This window comes from Giraffa tippelskirchi, chromosome 1 (genome assembly GCF_054371585.1).
Source record: "Giraffa tippelskirchi isolate mGirTip1 chromosome 1, T2T-mGirTip1v1.2.pri, whole genome shotgun sequence".
Taxonomy (NCBI): Eukaryota; Metazoa; Chordata; class Mammalia; order Artiodactyla; family Giraffidae; genus Giraffa; species Giraffa tippelskirchi.
The window spans coordinates 206,103,767-206,125,798 of record NC_137275.1 but is presented as its reverse complement, the minus strand read 5'-3'; the positions used below and the strand labels follow the sequence as shown (position 1 = coordinate 206,125,798).

Sequence of the window (22,032 nt, the reverse complement as noted above, 5' to 3'; positions counted from 1 at the left end):
AAATGTCTGTTGTTTAAGCCAATCTATGGTACTTAGTTGCTTCCCTGGTGGCTCAGATGGTAGAGAATCTGCCTGCAATGAGGGAGACCTGGGTTTGATTCCTGGGTTGGGAAAATCCCCTGGAGGAGGGCACGGCAACCCACTCCAGTATTCTCACCTGGAGAATACCCATGGACAGAGGAACCTGGTGGGCTACAGTCCATGGGGTTGCAAAGAGTCGGACAGGACTGAGCAACTAAGCACACACATGGTACGTATAGTAGCCTGAACAGACTGAGACAGTGGGAAGTTAAGATCTACTTCTATCTATTACATAAACCTTTATTGTGTGCCTATCAGTGTGCAGAGGTCTGAGTACCCCAAAGACAAATAGGAAATATCCCTTGAATCAAGATGCTCACCATCCAGTCATGAAGACATACATGTTCACCATTATTATTCTGTTTGGGAGGTTTAATTATAGAACTCTGGACAAATTACTCTGGGTACAAGGAAAATAAAGTGGCAAACGGCTTGGGACAGAACAGTGTACACGAAGAATGAGAAAGTTCTCTAAGCAGAGAACAGAAAAGAGGCCTTTCAGAAAGAAGGAAGATCACCTGAAATTCTGGGGTCTGGTGGAGCAGCGTGAGCTTGGAGAATCACACATAATTTCACATGGTTGTCAGGCAAGGCATGATGTTTGGGGAATGGAAGCCCCAGTGGGAATGGGTTTTTAACCATGCTAAATAGGTTGCATTTCGTCCTGGGGGCAAAAAGGCCATTTAAAGGTATCTGCAAGATAAGTCAGGGATTTGTTTTAAATGCATGACTGTGGTAGCCATTCTTCTTTAATGAGAACACTTGGTCACTATAATTTCCTAACTGTCCATTACCAGGCAGGATGTACTCTAGGTGGGCACTCAATAGGCAGTGTCAATCAGCCAAGTGAGAGTGGCCTTGGGTCAAACTGTTCTAATACAAAACCTAATTGTCCTGATATTTCTATGTATGTGTGTATGTGTGTAAGCCTTGTTTCTCATTCATAAATTAATGCATTAATTTGGAAACATTCAGTGTAAACTTACTATTGGAACCTGGAGGGCCCCACAAGTACAAAGGTCCCTCCATGTCCCCTGCCTCTTGTTTGTAGTAAATCTGAAATTTTCCAGGTCTCCTTAGTCAAAAAAAAGAGAAAGCTCAAGCAGTGAATGATTAGGACCACAGAGTCACAGACTCACTATTGATGCACACTCCTGAATTGTTTTACAGAGATTATGACTGCCTTCAGCAGGAAACCCCTTTGCCTTGTCACTTTAGAAAACTATATTGTAATTAAAGTAAAACCCAGGCACCCTCATGATCTGCTCATCTCTGGCCCAAGCACACTTTTCAAATCTTTTGATCACACAATACATTGTCTAACCTGTTGATTCTTTTCATAGATCAAAGAAGTAGAGATGAAGAATAAGTAATGAACAAGTGACAAGATCTCTTCCCTAGCTTGCCCTTCAGTAATCTGGTGAACAAACTGTGGGAAGAAGATAGCATCTAAAGAAAGATCACAAGAATTTGACAAATCTGCATGCAGATGGGGATAGCAATGACTCTGATCCCCTATATCTCAGTGATGAACTGAAATTACTTCCCCTCCTTTAAAATTTCCATGGTTGACTATTTACAATAGCCAGAACAAGGAAGCAACTTAGACGTCCATCAACAAATGAATGGATAAAGAAGTTGCTGTACAAATGTATACAATGGAATGTTACTAAGCCATAGAAAGGAACAAATCTGAGTCAGTTGTAGTGAGGTGGGTGAACGCAGAGTCTGTTACACAGAGTTAAATAAGTCAGAAAGAGAGAAACAAATACCGTATATTAGCGCATATATATGAATCCAGAAAAATAGTACTGATGAACCTATGTGCAGGGCATGAATAGAGATGCAGACATAGAGACCAGACTTGCAGACACAGTCAGGGAAGGAAAGGGTGGGGCCAACTGAGAGAGTAGTATTGATATATATATATACATGTTACCATGTGTAAAACATACTAGTGGGAAGCTGCTGTAACAACAAAGGAAGCTCAACCACGTGCTCTGTGATGATCTAGAGGGGTGCGATATGGGGGCGGTGGGAGGGAGACTCTAGAGGAAAGGGATACATGTATACTTATGGCTGATTCATGTTGTTGTACAGCAGAAACCAACATGAAATCATAAAGCAATTATCCTCCAATTAAAAATTAAAGTTAAAAAAAACAACTTTCACGGCCAAGCAGAATCTTCGGATTTTGTTTCAGGGGGACACAAGTCTGCCTGCTCTCTGATTGCTGGCTTTTTGACTAAAACCAATTTCCTTTCCACCAGTAATGGCCTCTCAGATACTGAGTTTTGAAGGGTGAGCAGCCAGACCTGAGTTCAGTAACACTATGAGATATGCACTGTAATATTAATACAAGCTGGAGTCACAGAACAAACAAAACAAAATTCCTGGCAAACTGTCCAGGATTCCTTCATTTATTCACTCACTCCATGGTCTTCATAAAGATATCTTAATGCCTGATGTGTTCTAGTTACTGATTCAGGAAATATACTGACAACAGGCAATCTAATTACCATGTGGTACATGCTATGATGGCATAAAAGCAGAATGAAATAGGAGAGAATCGAGCAGTTCTAAGAAGTTTCCTAGTGGGATGTGAACTTTGTCTCTGTACAGCCTGGTGACATTGGAAGGACATGGACAGGATTTCATTTTGAGAAGATCACTCTGGATCTCTATGGAGCTTATGCAGAATAAACTGGACTGAGGAAAGGTGGAAAAAAAAACCCAGAAGCAGAGAGACCAGTTCTCTTCAATGGCTTTCTTCCCAACAGCCAGCACAAGGCCTGGCACACTGTCAGTGTTCAACCAACCAAGCAGGGAGTGGGGCTCAAATAGCCCCTGTTTATTGGCTCTACAACCACCCATTCAGCTGTATTCAAAGAAGCCAACCAGAAGTTTCTAATAAAGTCTACAATGTTAAACTCTTGCATGTTCTTTGAAGCCCTAGGCTAGCTATTTTCTGTTCCCAAATCTGATGGTTGATGTTCTCTTAGGGACCTCTAAGTAACAATGGCTAACCTCACAAAATGTAAATCAATCTAGCTTTTTTCTCTTCTTGGCAATATGCATATTGCCATGACTAATTTATTATTTTATTGCCTAATTCAAAATGTCCTGGACAAAATCAGAAGGTCTACTTGACTATAAAGACTTTATGCAAAAGAGCAGCATGATCTTTAGGGAAGAGCACAGGATTTGGGTGCACAAGATCCAAGTTCTACTTTTGGCTTTGTCTCTTAATGGTTCTGTGATGACAAATAAATTATAACCTTTCTGAGTTTAAATTTTCTCACTAGCAAAATGAGCATAACAATACCTAACTCATGTGGTGGCAAAGATTAAATGATATCACATATGTACCAAGTGATATTTTGTACAATCTATGAACTATATAAATAGAAATCATTGAAGTTATAACAAAAATAATTTGGAAAATCACTGTACTTTATTAATATCAGAACCAATAGGCCACTGTTTCTTGACAATGTATATAGTAACTTTATTTCTCAGAAGCATGGTTTACCCAGAATCAAAGATTTATTTAAATTGAGACTCTAAAGGGGTGGCCTAATAGAGTCACAAAGAAACATCAGCGCTGTGAGTACACTGATTTCACACTCCCAGGGGCCACCCTGGTCTCCCTGGTTAAGCCACACCCTGAGTAAGATCAATAAGACGTTTGCCTAAGGAAAGACTGTAGTATTAGGTCCATAGAGAACAGAAAATGTAGACCCTGTAGAAGAATTACATCACAGAAAACACAAGAAAACCTTTATGGGAGTGATGTCCCTTACAGGCTCCTCTGTCTATGGGATTCTCCAGGCAAGAATACTGGAGTGGGTTGCCATTTCCTCCTCCAGGAGATCTTCCTGTATCGATGCTAAATGCTGAATGTGAAAAAGGAATGATTGAGAAAGGAATGGGTGGAAGCCATGATGCTTTGGGGAAACATTAGCCTTAGCTCAAAAAAAGGAAAACAATACATAAAAACAAAGAGAACTCTTCACCTTCATGATGGCCTAATTCTGCATCAATTTCTAATTCACAAAAATTTACATTTTAACAAATTTTTGCACTCATTATTGCAAGAACCATTGTACTCATCACTACAATTGGACTGAGTCTATAATCTGTACTCTGTCCAACAGCTCTCATTCACTTCTCAGAGCCTAACCAGCTAAGCTAAGAGCAGTTAAATGTTCCTGGAGAAGCTATCAGCAATTCCTCAACACTGTCTTGAGAGAGGAATATACCCCAGTTGCCAATCATAGCTCAGTGAGTAAAGAATCTGCCTGCAATGCAGGAGACCTGGGTTCGATTCCTGAGTTGGGAAGATCCCCTGGAGAAGGAAATGGCAACCCACTCTAGTATTATTGCCCAGAGAATCCCACAGACAGAGAAGCCTGGCAGGCTATCATCCATGGGATTGCAAGAGTTGGACACGACTTAGCGACTAAAGAGAAAGAGATGCTTACGTAAAAATATTCATACTATATATATATTTACAGTGCTATTTTCCATAGACATATAAAACACACACATATATAAAATACTTACAGTGCTATTTTCCATAATTAAATATAGTTCTTAGTCCATCCCCAAGAGACACATTTGATAGTTTATCCCTGGGGAAGGTATATATTTCTGGCTGAGGAATGCCCATATTTAACCACCACTACATGTACAGTTCTAGGCTCAGGGTCTCCTCTATGGACCTTGCCTCCAAAGTCTTTTGCAGATTTTTTAGAACAGCTTCTATGACCTCTGAGAGTCAATTAGTAATTTGGAAACTATCAGAAATCATTTTTGAATGTGGACAGTTTGGCAGATGATCACACTAGAAGAACAAACTCAAGAATGCTTTTGGCACGGACACTAGTATTGCTCCCCAGCATGATCGCTTTGTAAACACATCTAAGCACATTCACGGGACTGTTTAAAAAACAAGTAAATAAGCCAGACTCTGCATCTTTTCAAAAGTTATTTCCCAGTTATGGAAATGAAGGTAAGCATTAATAGTTCAATAGGATGATATTAAAATGTTTTTCAAGAATTTAGAAATAAAATTCACATATAGTAGATATGAATAATCAATGATGGAAGTGAGCCAGAAGAATGCATGTGAAAGAAGCAGATTATGAATTGGGGATAAACATGGGGACACAAATTTGGATTGGTATACTATTCAGTAAGTTGAACTCTAATTAATTGCATGTGAAAAGTAGGGTCAGCATAATGCATGAAAAAGGGAAATGCTAAGACCAGAAGTTGCCTGTGTTTTGTTCAGCGCTGTTCAGGCCAAAGAGCCCAGGCTTTCTGCTCACTGTGAAGGTGATTTCTGCTGCGGGCAGGGGTGATTTATTGCCTTTCCCCAAAGCCATGATAAAATATCTCTCAAGACTAGCCACCTTCATTTGCTGGACTCTAAGCAAGGCAAGCGACCTTCTGATAACACTGGAAGGTGGCAGGCTGAGGGCTGATGGAGGCCAGGCAGCCTCTAAGATAATGCCCTTCATAAAGCCACAGCCCGTCTTCTAGCAAAGCCACCCTTTCTGCGTACAAATTATGGCTATGGTTAGACATCTAAAGTTATAGAAGATTATTCAGAAAATCAAAATCACTTTAAACTCACAACCCAGAGACAATCACCGTTAACGTGTTGGTGTAATTCATCTGAACTACTTTTTCATATTTTTTTTACATAACTGAGGTCAAACTTTATATTTAGTTTTTCACTCTGCTTTGTTATTAGGCATTGCAACCTATTTTCTGAAGTGTTTAAAGTATCCATAAATATAACCATTAAAATTGTATAAAATATCATGAAGTGATTTTTTGCTGTGCTAAATTAATCCTCTATTAGAAGATGGCCTCCAATTCGGGCGGCCTCTAATTGTTTTCTTCTTTTGTGAAGAATACTATAATACGTACAGGAATGCAAAAGGCTTAGTCTCCATTGGGGATTATTTCCTTGATTCAAGTTCTCACTGTTGACTTGAAAGCTTACTGAGCTTCCGGTTTCTAAATTTAACTGCCCACTGGACTTCTCTACTTGAAATTTAACAAGCCCCAAGCAGAACGGTGCTGAGGGTGAGCCCACCTCTGGCCTCAACCTAGGCACGCTGATGTGTTTTCTCTTGCAGGAGAAATCTGTCCTCAACACGAGCCAGGGAGGTGCTAGCAAAGGAAACTGACAGCGACTGATGGGAGTGGGGAAGAGAGAGAGAGCCGCCCTCACCACGAGCCTCTTAAACCTGCGCAGAAGGATCGTGATTATGTAAGCTTCGGCACAAGTCAGAGCCTTGCCACACTTCACTCCATTTCAAAAGCTCTCATTTATAAGCTCCTCCATTACCTTATCAATCTTCAGGAGAGTCCTGGCTCTGAGGGAGCTTCTGATATCAACCCCATTTTCCTGAGCCTCGGAAACGTCAAGTGCCTTGTCTGAAGTCAGACACGTAATAAGCGATAAAACCGCATTCAGTCCAGTTCTGTTGATTCTGAGTTTATAATATTTCCATTTCACTGTGATGTTTCCTCTCCAATAGTTATGTTGGGGTAGATGGGAAAATAAAATAGGCTTCTAGGGCTTTTATTATTCTCCTTGAACGTGTTTGCGAAGCAGTAGTGGCAAGCATCAATCTGAAATTCTAAACAAACACAGTTTAAAATCCCACGTGGACTATTTTGCACACCGACCCACATGAGACCCCCCGTTTGAGTGATGAAGGAAGCAGCTGGAGATGTGCAGCAGTTATGGGAGATTATATATGTTCTGGGAACTCAGGGTCCAAGCGCTTCACTATCTAAAATTGAAAATGTACTGAAGCAAATGGAAGCCTGCGATCCCATGTGTATTTTATCAGATACTTTGGACATTAAAGGAATTCCGGGGAAATTATAAATTGAAACACTTGTCACGTCGTCGTAACAGGGATAAAAAAAAAAAATCATACTTACACTTTGGAAAGAAAAGAATAAATTGCCCATAAAATAATTCGTAATAGATTCGCAGCTAGAACTGGTTATGAGAGAGTAGTGTGGTATAAAAGATAAGAAATAGAATTCCAGAAATGCATGGAAATCGCTGCTAATTCTTTATACAGGGGCAAGAATAATTGTACACAGACAGTTAATCGTATTGCCTGAACCGCAAGAGGAAGACAAATATAAGAGAGCATTACTTAAGACACAGAAATAGAGGAACTGTATTTTTCTCTTTATTTCTAACTCTATAAGAAGGAAATTCCATTCAAAGTAAAATCACATTGTTCTCACAATAAAAAGCACTAAAAAGATGAAATTCATGCCCTCATTTTCTCATTTCATGATAAGAGGGATGCTTCAGACAGAGAACCTAAGAATCAGTTTTAGTAAAACATACAGGTACATTATTTAATTAAGTGCTGTAAAGATATTTCCAGATAAGGTGGTAGCAAAGGCTGCCTTTCCCCAATCTCCCAAGGAAATGTACAAAAAGGATCCATAAAGAAGAAAATGGGAATGGGTCCCTGGGAAAGAATAGCACTAAGTGAACCAAATTAATGGAATCTATTGAAAACTGACATGAGCTGGGTTACTGAGAAGTAGCATATCTGGAAAGCAAATGAAAGAAAGCCCCCAGCTTGGAGGGCAAGAGTTTGAGGACACTAGCAGACAGAAGAGGTAGTGAGAAATGGACCACCAGAAGCATTTTGTGGACCGGCAGCCATGGACCAATACTGAAGACCACAACAGAAATGTGGACAAGTAGAAATGAATAAAGCAGAGAAGTGGGTTTTGCTTGTGGTGTGATGTCTATATAGTATGTGTGTGTACTCACATGTATTGAAGAGAAGAATCCATGGAAATCTAGCTTGTACCAGTGGTTTTAAAAAATTGAAGTCTAATCTTTGGCTAGAGCTGATGATCTAGTTCCCCTACCCACCCTCTTTGTTCTTCCTTCCTATCTGCATCTAAGCGAAATGAAAAGTCACTCGGTCGTGTCCGACTCTTTGCGACCCCATGGATGATAGTCCATGAAATTCTCCAGGCCAGAATACTGAAGTGGGTAGCTGTTCCCTTCTCCAGAGGATCTTCCCAACCCAGGGATCCAATGTGGGTCTCCCACATTGCAGGCACATTCTTTACCAGCTGAGCCACAAGGGAAGCCCTTGTGGCTTCTAAAGTTTCTTCTGCATCTAAAGTTTCATCTGTGAAAAGTGTAGACAGGAACACACAGCATCTCTGATAGACATTCCTGAATTTCATTCCTGACAGCGGGCAAGCAGAGAGTGAGACACTGAAGCCAAGAAAAACTTCTGCCGTTCAAATAAAGGGGGAAATTGGCAGGCATTTTTCCTTTTTTATGCTGTCTTCATCATGTTTTGATGTCAGAATTAGCCTTTAAAATGAATTGAAGAACACCTTTTTCCATAAATAGAAATAGTTTAACTAGCATAGAAGTAACCCATTTAACCCAGACCATCTTACCTCCCTCCTAAGAAATCTGTATGCAGGTCAAGAAGCAAGAGTTAGAACCGGACATGGAACAACAGACTGGTTCCAAATTCAGAAAGGAGTACGTCAAGGCTGTATACTGTCACCCTGCTTATTTAGCTTATATGCAGAGCACATCATGAGAAACGCTGGGCTGGATGAAGCATAAGCTGGAATCAAGATTTCTGGGAGAAAAATCAATAACCTCAGATATGCAGATGATGCCACCCTTATGGCAGAAAGTGAAGAAGAACTGAAGAACCTCTTGATGAAAGTGAAAGAAGAGAGTTAAAAAGTAGGCTTAAAACTCAATATTCAGAAAACTAAGATCATGGCATCTGGTCCCATCACTTCATGGCAAATAGATGGGTAAACAATGGAAACAGTGAGAGACTTTATTTTTGGGGGCTCCAAAATCATTGCAGATGGTGACTGCAGCCATGAAATTAAAAGACACTTGCTCCTTGGAAGAAAAACTATGACAAACCTAGAAAGCATATTGAAAAGCAGAGACATTACTTTGCTGACAAAGGTCCATCTAGTCAAAGCTATGGTTTTTCCAGTAGTCGTGTATGGATGTAAGAGTTGGACTTTAAAGAAAGCTAAGTGCCAAAGAATTGATCGCTTTTGAACTATGGTGTTGGAGAAGACTCTTGAGAGTCCCTTGGACTGCAAGGACATCCAACCTAAAGGAAATCAGTCCTGAATATTCATTGGAAGGACTGATGCTGAAGCTGAAACTCCAATACTTTGGCCACTTGATGCGAAGAACTGACTCATTGGAAAAGACCTTGATGCTGGAAAAGATTGAAGGCAGGAGGAGAGGGGAACGACAGAGGATGAGATGGTTGGAGGGTATCACCGACTCAATGGACATGAGTTTGAGCAATGTGCAGGAGTTGGTGATGGACAGGGAAGCCTGGCGTTTTGTAGTCCATGGGGTGGCAAAGAGTCAGACACAACTGAGCAACTGAACTGAAACTGAAACTGAACCCATTTAAAAGGTTGGCTAAAACTCGATGTGCAAAAAGAAAAATCTAGGACCAGAGGAGAGAACTCTTGGACAATCTTTCACAAGTTTCCTTCTTTTTACTGAGTCCTTTACTCTTATTTTTTATAAAATCATATGGGGCATTCTCAAAAATTCCATAAAAATAGTAACAGGACTATTTTTAAATTTTTGTCCTGACACTGAATCTCAGTTTTGGAGGCCCCACCCCACAGCATATCACACACTAATTATTTGGCAGGGGAATGTAAAATAATTGGCAGAAAAGATTTTGGAAAGATTTTTAATTTCTTATTGTAATTAAAAGTGGATAATATATTCATATAATTCAAAAGATTTGAAAATGTATTCATGAATAGTCTCCATACTTTTGCCCCCAAGCTACTTGGTTCCATTACAAGGACACAATTGATTTATTGTGTATCATTAAATGATTTGTAAAATTTTAGTTCTTGACTAAATAATACTACATTTAGTCTCACAGTTTTAAAAATCTCAAGGACCATTTCTTAAAGACCTTAAACATCTTGCTCTTGTCTCACAGTTCTATCACCTTTACATTCCCCTCTTCCATGAAAGAATGTTGGAAGGTTGTAGAAATGGGCATTTGTGATTGTGGGAGGCTAACAAGATACACAGGATTTACAGGGCTTATGTTCTTCCCAGAGTAAGCACTAGTTAACTGTACTTTCTTGTAGGGTATTCAAAGGAGTGTGCATTTCATGGTTAAATTATACAAAGATAATATGAGTGTGGTTATATATGGACTGTAGCCTGCCAAGCTCCTCTGTCCATGGAATTTCCCAGGCAAGAATACTGGAATGGATTGCCATTCCCTTCTCCAGGGGATCTTCCTCACCCAGGGACCGAACCTGGGTCTCCCTCATTGCAGGCAGATTCTTTACTGTCTGAGCCACTAGGGAAGCCATATATATATACGTGTGGATCTCTTCAGATCTCCTTGGATATAATTCCAGGCATTTTTCAGTGCATTTACATATGTACCACATATATAGTGGTATGTATATATATAATAACATGTGGATTCATTTTCTAGGAACTGGAGCACTGCCTGCTGAAGAGAAACCAGAGGTGCCATCTATCCTGGGCAAGGAGGGATCAAGGGAGGCTGTCTAAAATTGAAACAAAGATTATTGAAGCTGATTGGAAGATGTGATCATCACAGTCTAAGGCCAGTCACCTCATATGTTTCTATAGCTCAGCTTAGTTGCACGAGAGCGCTGAAAAGTGCTCATTTGTGTTCCAAAGGCAGCTGAGATCTGCAGGCGGAGTTGTGACATCTGTATCTCACTGTTCAAAGGCAGCTTCCCAGAGGTGCCTGGTTACCTGCCCCGTCAGCCAGAGTGATGAACTGGACAAACTGTTCCTGGTGCTGCGTCCACTGCTTCTGAATCTAAAGGCATCAGTGCTCCCTTGGAGGTGTGGCTCTCCCTCCTTCATTCATAAAGAAAGTCTCCTGATAAAGTTGTGGTAATGTCAGGGTATTCTGTGACTTTAAAGCACTTTGTAAGTATTAAATGCTAAAACTTGGAGTGGTAGAAGAAAAAGAAATGAAGGCCAAGAGCCCAGTGCTCAGCTGTAGCTCTGATGGCAGCAGGAACAATGTCACCAAACGTATCTGCCTGACACAAAATACAAGTCAAACTTTAAATTCAATCATATTCATGGAAGTTCAGCTAGTTTTGTACTTGCCCAGAACTATTAATATTCTTATCTAATAACTAGATGAAAATTTGACATTCATGTAAAGACAAAATAACCTGCTTGTAGAGATAAAGAGGGCTTTTCTGGTGGCTCAGTGGTAAAGAATCTGCCTACCAATGGAGAAGGCCTGGGTTTAATTCCTGGGTTGGGAAGATCCCCTGGGAAAGGAAACCCATATGCCAGTATTCTTGCCTGGGTATCCCACGGACAGAGAGGAGCCTGGCAGGCTACAGTCCATGGGGTCACAAAAGGGCAGGATACAACTTAGCCGCTAAATAACAACAACAAGAGACAAAGAAGTTTGGTCATTCTGAAAATGATGATGATATTTTTCTCCCCAAATGTCACATTAAACAAGCAACAAAATTATACTGATACCACTAAAAGGAGAAAAAAAACAGTATGATCCAAAGTTGAATAAGCTCCAGAGAGACATTTTGTTCCTTGAGAAACCCAGTAGGAGGAAAACGGTAGGTGATAAGAAATACCAAAGGCTTGGAGAACTGACTGCAGCATCTTCAGGGGTCTCAGCAACTACTGCTACAAGGCAGTGAACAGGGGGGAAAGGTTTTGGAAAAACATAAAACTTCTGAGTCAGAAACAAAGATTACATCTACTTTTAGTTTCACCGTAGTAGTAATCACTTACATTTAGAACAACTACAGAAGAGGTGATTGTGATGGTGAATACACATGTGCCATTTAACACCAGGTTAGAGACAGAATAAATATGCAATAAGTGATAGTGGTCATTAATATATATTATTACAGTTAATGGCAAAAAAAAAGTAGAACTAATGTTGAGGGCAAACTACTGTAGAAATTCAGCACCCAACAGGTTCTATTTTTAGTGAGTTAAGGACAATGGTACACCCTCTTCAAACAACACAAGAGACAACTTTATTCATGGACACCACCAGATGGGCAATACTGAATACAGATTGATTATATTCTTTGCAGCCAAAAATGGAGAAACTCTATATAGTCAGCAAAAAAAAAAAAAAAAAAGACTTGGAGCTGACTGCTGACTGTAGCTCAGATCATGAGCTCCTTATTGCAAAATTCAGGCTTAAATTAAAGAAAATAGGGAAAACCACTAGGCCATTCAGGCATGACCTAAATCAAATCCCTTATGACTACACAGCAGAGGTAACAAATAGATTCAAGGGATTAGATCTGGTAGAGAGAGTGCCTGAAGAAATATGGATGGAGGTGCATAACACTGTACAGGAGGTGACTACCAAAACCAGTCCCAAGAAAAAGGAATGCAAGAAGGCAAAATGGTTGTTTGAGAAGGCCTTACAAATAGCTGAAAAAAGAACAGAAGTGAAAGGCAAAGGAGAAAGGGAAAGATACACCCAGTTGAATGTAGAGTTCCAGAGAAAGCAAGGAGAGGTAAGAAAGCCTTCTTATGTGAACAATGCAAAAAAAAAAAAAATATATATATATATATATATATATATATATATATATATAGAGAGAGAGAGAGAGAGAGAGAGAGAGGAAAACAATAGAATAGGAAAGACTAGAGATCTCGTCAAGAAAACTGGAGATACCAAGGGAATATTTTGTGCAAGGATGGGCACAATGAAGGACAGAAATGACAAGGACCCAAAAGAAGCCGAAGATATTAAGAAGAAGTGGCAAGAATACACAGAAGAACTATACAAAAAAAGTCTTAATGACCCAGATAACCATCATGGTGTGGTCACTCACCTAAAGCCAGACATCCTGCAGTGCAAAGTCAAGTGGGCCTTAGGAAGCATTACAAGAACAAACCTAATGGAGGTGGTAGAATTCCAGTTGAGCTGTTTTAAATCCTAAAAGATGATGCTGTTAAAGTCTGCACTCAATATGCCAGCAAGTTTGGAAAACTCACTGGCCACAGGAGTGGAAAAGGTCAGTTTTCATTCCAGTTCCAAAGAAGGGCAAAGCCAAAGAATGTTCAAACTACCATACAATTACACTTAGTTCACATGCTAGCAAGGTAAACCTCAAAATTCTTCAAGCTAGGCTTCAGCAGTACATCAGCTGAGAACTACAAGCTGGATTTAGAAAAGGCAGAGGAACCACAGATCAAATTACCAACATCCACTGGATCAAAGAGAAAGCAAAGGAATTTCAGAAAAACATCTGCTTCATTGACTACACTAACGCCTTTAAGTGTGTGGATCACATCAAAATGTGGAAAATTATTAAAGAGATGGGACTACCAGACCACCTTACCTTCAAAACCTGTATGCAGGTCAAGAAGCAACAGTTAGAACTCGACATGGAACAACAGACTAGTTCAAAACTGGGAAAAGAGTACATCAAGGCTGTATATTGTCACCTTGTTTATTTAACTTATATGCTGAATACCTCATGCAAAATGCTGGGCTAGATGAATCACAAGCTGGAATCAAAATTGCTGGAACAAATATCAACAACTTCAGATATACAGATGATATAACTCTAACGGCAGAAAACAAAGAGGAACTAAGGAGCCTCTTGATGAAGGTGAAAGAAGAGAGTGGAGAATCTGGCTTTATACTCAACATTCAAAAAACTAGGATCATGGCATCTGGTCCCATAACTTCATGGCAAATAGATGGGAAAAAAATGGAAACAGTGGCAGATTTTATTTTTCTGGACTCCAAAATCAATGCAGACAGTGATGCTAGCATGCTGCAGTCCATGGTGTCACAAATGGTCAGACACAACTTAGTGACTGAGAACCAACAACAACAAAGGACAATGGTGATGATGTACTCTAAAAGAGAGAAGTGCTAAAAATATAAGACAGAGTAAAAGAAAAATGTGATCCTTTCTATATCAGTGTTTAATATTCAGTGACTTTAACAATCTCTACTCTGGCAACTACCGTGGTGAGAGTTCTTTCCATTCTATGGACAGACCACAAAACCAAGAACACTCTCTGTCCTCAGTTACAATGCAGTGGGCCCAGAGCAACCTACCTTCAAAATCAAGACTCAGACGGCTCCTAATCACAGACTCTGTCTTTTAGTGTTTGCTTCATAAAGAGTTAAACTTCTGCATCTAAGTGCTGCTTATTTTTTTATTGAGCACCAAAATCACTGCAGATGGTGACTGCAGCCATGAAATTAAAAGACACCTGCTCCTTGCAAGAAAAGCTATGACAAACTTAGACAGCATATTAAAAAGCAGAGATGTCAATTTGCTGACAAAGGTCCATATAGTCAAAGCTATGGTTTTTCCAGTAGTCATGTATGGATGTGAGAGTTGGACTATAAAGAAAGCTGAGCACTGAAGAATTGATGCTTTTGAACTGTGGTGTTGGAGAAGACTCTTGAGAGTCTCGTGGACTGCAAGGACATCAAACCAGTCCATCCTAAAGGAAATCAGTCCTGAATATTCATTGGAAGGACTGATGCTGAAGCTGAAACTCCAATACTTTGGCCACCTGATGTGAAGAACTGACTCACTGGAAAAGACCCCGATGCTGGGAAAGATTGAAGGCAGGAGGAGAGGGGGACTACAGAGGATGAGCTGGTTGGAGGGCATCACCAACTCAATGGGCATGAGTTTGAGTAAACTCTGGGAATTGGTGATGGAAAGGGAGGCCTGGCGTGCTGCAGTTCATGGGGTCGCAAAGTTGGACACGACTGAGCAACTGAACAACAAGAACAGCCCAACTAAGAGAATGAAACAAATCTTTGATTAAGGATATTGCAGGTTGTGAAATATGTTGGTGTTTAAAAAGGATATTGTAATATAATACAGTTCTTTAAAATTTTATGTAAATATTCTTAAATTATTCTGTGATTACTTTCTTTGAAAATTTAGACAATGATGAGATTATAAGAAATGTCTCCTATTTGCCTTTCTTTTTAAGTATCATATATCTTCTTATTTTCCATCAGGATATCAAAATACATGCCACTCTATGGCACACCTGTTGACTTATTGGAAATCCTCAAACATGGTCACTGCAATCCAAAACTGTACTTCCTTATTTGGGCCAAGTTTTAACTCTATCAAATTCACATCAAACTAATAGTACAGAATTTATCTGAAAAAGTAAAAATTACTTTCTCCATTTTTTATTTTCATAGGTCTTTACAAGCCTCCGTTAGACCAAAAAAATTATGGAAAATACTGAAGTTTCCAAAATGCTCCTAGATTTCTGTTGCTGTACAATGTACACATTATTACTAAGTAGGAAATCTATTCTGGCCCAATAACTATCCTGGGTATATAAATTTGTGTTCTTATTTCAAAGAATATTGGGCTGACTGAAATATGAAAAACTTTTCTAAAACCCATAATCAAGCTTAAGGAGTCTTAGATATTTAAAAAATGGCTTAGATGTTGAAGGAAATGGAATACTTAAGGTTGACCCTTGATCTCTTTGAACTGATTCATATTAAACATTTACTCTCTGACTTCTAGAAACTCAGGGAATTGAAATGGGATTAGACACAGGTCTTGGTCTCAAAGAACTCACAATATAATATGAGGAATATGATGATAATTTTTATACTACTTGGCATCGTCCAAACTGCCATGGTTCCCTTACCAATTTCTTTATCCACCAAGGGCTGCATCTAGCACTTCCTGAGAGGCTCCTCCCAAGACAGAGAGTTTCCTGTGAGAATATGTCCAGTCCTTGCCCCTACAACACGCTCAGTCGGCCATGCTTAATGGCTGTTTCCAAACTTTTGCTTCAACGTATCGATTTCTCTCCTCATTCTGGCTTTGGTCTTGACATTTTGGACCTTCTCTTTCTACCTGAACTCATCCATACCTTGGATTAGAATCTGGTTCCTCTGCATTCACATCTCACAGTTGCCAGCTGTTCTCCCTACTTCCCTGACTGGGGTGGATCCTGGAATCCTAGCTGGCCCTGAGCTCTGGGCGTTCTCTCACTTTTATTGGGAAAGTCAAGGAATCTTCTCAATGAGCTCAATATAATGAAATAAGGTTTAGAAAAATTCAGGAACACTTAAATTGATCTCATGAGGACATTGAATTGCCAAATGTTTAATGTAATTCAAAGTTAATGGCAATGACAGCCATCACTTCTTTTTAGGTACTCTATCCCTATTTACTGGTGAGGAAACAGGTTCCTGTGAGTTAGTTAGATCACTTGTTCAAGTTCATAAAACTTGTAATTTGTGGGATGGAGCTAATATTCAATCTCAAACTTGTGGAGCTCCATGCAAGATTATATGTGTGCATGCAAGCTCACTCACTCAGTCATGTCTGACTCTTTGTGGCCCCATGGACTGTGGCCCACCAAGCTTTTCTGCTCATGGAATTTTCCAGGCAAGAATATTGGAGTTGGGTGCCATATTCTACTCCAGGGAATCTTCTTGACCAGGGATCAAACCCACGTCTCTTGTGTCACTGGCATTGGCAGAAGATTCTTTACCACTAATGCTACCTGGGAAGCCCATAGCACCATTGTATAGTTTTATTTTTAAAGACAGCATCACCATTATCACTGGATTCAATTACAGTGGCAAATACTATAATGGAGGAGCTGTAAGCCACTCCACTCAAGATAATAACTACTAATATTAACTGCTTACTATATGTCAGGTATGAGTCTATGGCATTTATAGAAACCATCTTATCTTAACTCTGCCATTTTGTCAATTCAATAAGTATGAAGGAGTCCAATCTCAAAGGGGATCTGCCTAATCTCCCTTGCTTGGATGGCATTCCTCCCCTCCCCACCATTCCTATAGCTTTCAACTCAATCTCTAAGACAAATCCTAGCAAAAACAAGATCTTACAGATAAAAATAACTACTAAAAATAACTGTCAGAGAAAAGTCTGAGTTAGACTTTCCTTTTTCTGTAAGGCTAAAAAGCTCTGCATCATAACTGTAGAAGTCCTACCATCTGTTCCAAAACCAGAAACGATGTAAGTGCTTAAAATGTATGAACTGGCAAAAGAGGGAAACCCTGGATTAGGAAAGCGATACCTCTAACCAGATGTACTATGACACAATATATTGTGTGTATACAATATATACACAATATACAATATATTGTCTGTGTATTATACACAATATAATGATATATTGTGGTATTGTGGTATGAATATTACTCAGACTTCTGTCCATTGACCTAATTGCTTTAGAATCATTTAGGATCCTTTGAAATGCAGGTTCCTAGGCCTCCCTACCTCTGCCTCCAGAAACTCAGGAGAAGGAAATGGGGCCCAGTGATAGTTAACAATTAACAAACTCCCTAGTATTTCAGATGCAGATACACGAGAACCCCCCATGTACCTGTAATCTCCACCCCATGGACTATACAGTCCACAGAATTCTCCAGGCCAGAATATTGGAGTGGGTGGCCTTTCCTTTCTCCAGGGGATCTTACCAACTCAGGGATCAAACCCAGGTCTCCAGCATTGCAGGCAGATTCTTTACCATCTGAGCCACAAGGGAAGCCCAAGAATATTGGAGTGGGTAGCCTATCCCTTCTCTGGCACATCTTCCCGACCCAGGAATCGAACTAGGGTCTCCTGCATTGCAGGTGTATTCTTTACCAACTGGTCTATCAGGGAAGCCCTATATAATCCCAGGATCACATAATCTGATTTTGCAACTGTAAAGCAGATTAAATTAGGACTTATGTTACTTCAGAGCTCATAAAATAATTTATTACTCCAATCATTATCAGAATAGAGTAAAGGTATCATAGACACTTTCAAATATTTCAAGAATGTTGTGTACTCTCTAGTCATGGAGGCCCAGCAAGTGCACCAGTGTGCACGCACACATGTACACACACAGTTCTTCTAAAAGTAGCAAACAAAATTCAGTTCAAGCTTTTTTATTTTTTTGCTTATTATACCATACTTATTTACAAATGCATTAGTGTTACAGAGAGAGGCTAATCAGTACTTTGAGAACAAAGGGTTTTACACTCAAAAACAAACAAACAAAAAAACAGCCTGGGAAATTGCTTTGCTAAATAAATCCTTTCCCTGAAGATTCACAATACATACTAAAAATGTGAGATGCTCCAGAGTAAAAAGGAAACCTGTGAATTTTATTGAATATTTAACAAACAAACTTATTTGGGCAAAGAATGTGTCGTCTTCTTTTTTGCATGCTCCTTGTAGTTTGCTTAGCTCTGAATTCATTTACTCAACACATATGTGTTACAAACATATGTAGCAACTATAAACCAGGTAGCGCTTTAGATATGGTGATAAAATGGGAATAAACTAGACAGACTGATCAATAGCCACATTCATTGCCATTTAAAACTTGTCAACTCACAAAGGTTTCTCATAGCCCAAGGGGCCCTGATGCAATGTATTTGGCTCTATTGCCTCAGTTCTACCACTGATCTCACTTTTGTTGTAGTTTACAAGAGATTTCAAGAATCTCCAAACAGCTTCAGAGCTGCTGCTGAGTGGGGGGACAAGCAGAAGGACTCCCCACGGAACTACACAGCTAAGCAAGCTCTATAGCAAGTACGTTATTATAGGATCTGTTGTGGCACAATGATTACCTCAAAGCAGGCATTTAAATTAGTAGTCGAAATCAAAATTAAATCCACAAATTTTATGCTGGCCAGTAAATTCTTCATATCATGGAATACTACCAATCATTTGCAAGGCTATTTCAAATGTCCACTGACAAATGAAGTAGATAATTAGAGTATTTATTTGACAACTCTGGTGGATAAGACTTTCTTATGCTTTTGTGGTTGGTTTCTTATCTTTCTCCTAAAAGATACTGAACAGTCCACTGAAGGAGCTTATCTTCATATTATTTATCCCACAGCTTTGAGTATGATTGAAAGAATGTTAAATTATTTACTCATGCAAGAACTGATTCGAGGGATTTGTTTATTTTTGTGACTCTGCCATTGTTGGGTACTCCAGACTGTAAATTCTATACTGACTACATGCATTCTCACACGTGTTACAATTCAGGCAGTTATGATTTCATCTTTGCAAAACATGCCTTCCAACATGAAAACTCTCTACCCTATAAGAGGTTTCATAACATGAAACATTAGCAGTTGAAGTGAGGTCAAACCCCAGGTCATCTACACATACATGTAGCAAGTTTTCTACTGTTTCATCTTCTGCTTTTATAGAACAGGCAAGAACATAACCATATCTACCTAAACCTGTGACAACAAAAATCCTCATGACCTCAGGAAGACCGAGTGACCAACGCCTCGCTTTGGTACTCCAATTTCTAGACATCAGCTAGATAAGCTCTACTCTGAAACACTGGGAGGTTGATGCATAATCACCCACACATCTATATTATAGCTATTAGCTCTGAATACCTGTGTACTGTTCTCATTGTGTGTGTGTGTGTGTGTGTGTGTGTGTAAGAGAGAGAGTGTGTGTAAGAGAGAGAATGTGTGTGTTTTCTTTTTTGGCCAAATAATGGAATGTTTTGCTTTGGAACGTGGACAAAACTGACAAAAATCAGTCACCTAGAATCAATTGAATATATTTATTTCTTTGAAAATGCCTGTTTCTTGGAGGCAGCAGAATGATCCTTCACCTATTTATTCAAGAATTATTTAGTGAAAGTCTGCTATCTGCCTGATACTCTGCTAGGGGCTAGAGATAAAGCAGGGAAAATAAGACAAGGCTTAGAACTTAAAGTAGACTTTCATAGCCGTATGAGGTTCAATTCTGAACATGCAAAACACTCAATGTCTTAGTTTCAAAGTTGCTGATCTGTTTGGGTCTTATAGGCCTATTGAACTCTCCTAAGCTCACTTCTATGGCCACCCACCTTGAGGATATTGACAGAATCCTAACTTCCAGCTGTAGGACTTTCAAAAGGAAGTCTATGTAGAAAATATGAAGGAAAAATTAAAAAAGAGTTCACTTGGGAGGAAGACTTTTAACAAAAGGTATTTGAAGTGGAGATGGAAGTTGGTGACCTAATTCCCTCGTGCAAGGGAATATGGCCACAAAGTCACATATACTGGATGAGGGGTCTCTCCCATAAGGAGGCCAGCAGAGGTGTCATTTTGCTAATGTGAAGTTTACCATTTAACATAAAAAGGAAAAAAACGCAGGTTGTGCTATGCCTTTATAACCTGAATTTTGAGAAACACCATCTGGTTTAAGGAGGGAAAACAGCACGAGTAGGAAATCCGTATTCCATGACCAAATGGTTAGATTTCAGTCTTTTAGCAGAAAATTTTGAAATTTTTACATCCATTATTTATTTACATTTTAACATGTAGCTTTCTTACTTGTCTGCATTTATTATTTTCCATGGGATAAAATCTATGTTGAGTCTTCTAAAGTGCTCTTAGAGAGTACAGCATAAGTACATGTGGGGTGTAAATGCAGTATGTGTATTTGCACACAAATAAACTTTATAGCACTAAACAATTCATCCTGGGAGTGCGTTTGTGATAGCACTTTACGGGGTGGCTTTAAACAAGAGGTAGAAGAAACTGGAGCTATTTGTGCCCGTCTCAAGAGAATGAAAGCTTTTTCCTTGAGTTCCCTGATGCACGTAATGTTTTAGATTTACAGAAATAGCATCCTTTTCCCCTAAGAATAAAATCACCCCCAGGCAGAAAAATAACCCTGCCACATGTAACCAGCAGGTAGTTTGTTTCATCAGCTACTCAAATGAAAGCTATAGATATTTGAGAGCAACCATTAAAGTATATTGCAAAAGCATATATTTCCCTAACAGAATTGACAATCCATTGTGCTCCAGCAAAAGAAAAAAAAAACGGCCTAGAAGCATGAGAGTTGCCCCTTTCTACTTTGCCGCTCTGCACCCCACAGTCCATCAGCTACCCCACGGGAATCCTCCAGCTCCTATGGAGGCTTTGCGGTCAAGCCAAGCTGTTCACAGTCTCACTGGTCAGCTTTTCCTATTGTTTATCCTGCTGTGAAGCCCACCAAATGCTCCAGGTATTTAGGAGCATTCTGATAGGTAAGGAGGGAGTGTAATCCTCCTTCCTTTCCAAGACAAAGCCACTTCAACTCCTGAGTTTCCTTCTGACCTCACTTCAATCCCTGCCTGGCTTCCCCTTGCCCGGGACACCTCTAACCTTTACCCATGGGATGCCAGCAGCACGCATCCTGCCAGGGTGATAATCAAAGCTGTAACCAGACAATGCCCCAAATCTCTTGGGATTCTTCAGTTGAGAATCATTAAATAAATATGACAAAATAAGGAAAAGATACTATTTGAACCCGAGTCTTCTTCAATGTCCTATAACACACAGACCAATGCCTGCAAAAAGTAATTATCTCACTCACAATGTCAGTAGCTTCAAGGCCAAGAAAGTTTGATTTATACCCAACTCAGAGAGTCACCTGTCAAGATTCATGCAAAATCTAATATTGGTCACCCAGGGACCCTCTCCCCATCCCCCTCTTCCCTTGGGGACTTACGTGAGCCCGAAGTGAGACCCAGGGGACTTTCAGTTTGGGACGGAGAGCTCTGCCTCTCAGTCGGTGGTTACTTGATGTCACTCTTTGCAGTCACATGGTACCACTGGTCTGAAACACATCGAGTCTGTCCTTACTTCTTGTTTTCCCTAACAGCCCCTGATTACCACCAGAAACATCTTGATACTGTCATCAAGGACTACTTAAAAGTTTTTTGGTCTTTTCTGGAAGTTTTTTGGTCTTTTCTGGAAGTGAGGAGAGCCGGGGCCTTAGGCATGCTATGCCTTCATTAACCTCTTAAGGTGGTAATCCACATGCCTTTCAATTCTTGCTGATGAGGCTATAGCA

At 39.8% G+C, this 22,032-nt stretch overlaps 1 protein-coding gene across 6 annotated transcripts in view; it reads right to left on the bottom strand.

Annotated features, from left to right (window-relative positions):
* The window catches only part of PLPPR1 (phospholipid phosphatase related 1), a 646,134-nt gene that overhangs the window by 322,238 nt on the left and 301,864 nt on the right, over positions 1-22,032 (bottom strand). The window contains exon 8 of one of the 6 annotated variants that reach the window (XR_014077694.1): positions 19,676-21,795. The exons of the other annotated variants lie outside the window; for them this stretch is intronic. The gene's annotated coding sequence lies outside the window, so the exon portion shown is untranslated. Of the gene's footprint in view, positions 1-19,675; positions 21,796-22,032 lie in introns of those variants that run through there. 6 annotated transcript variants of the gene reach the window in all.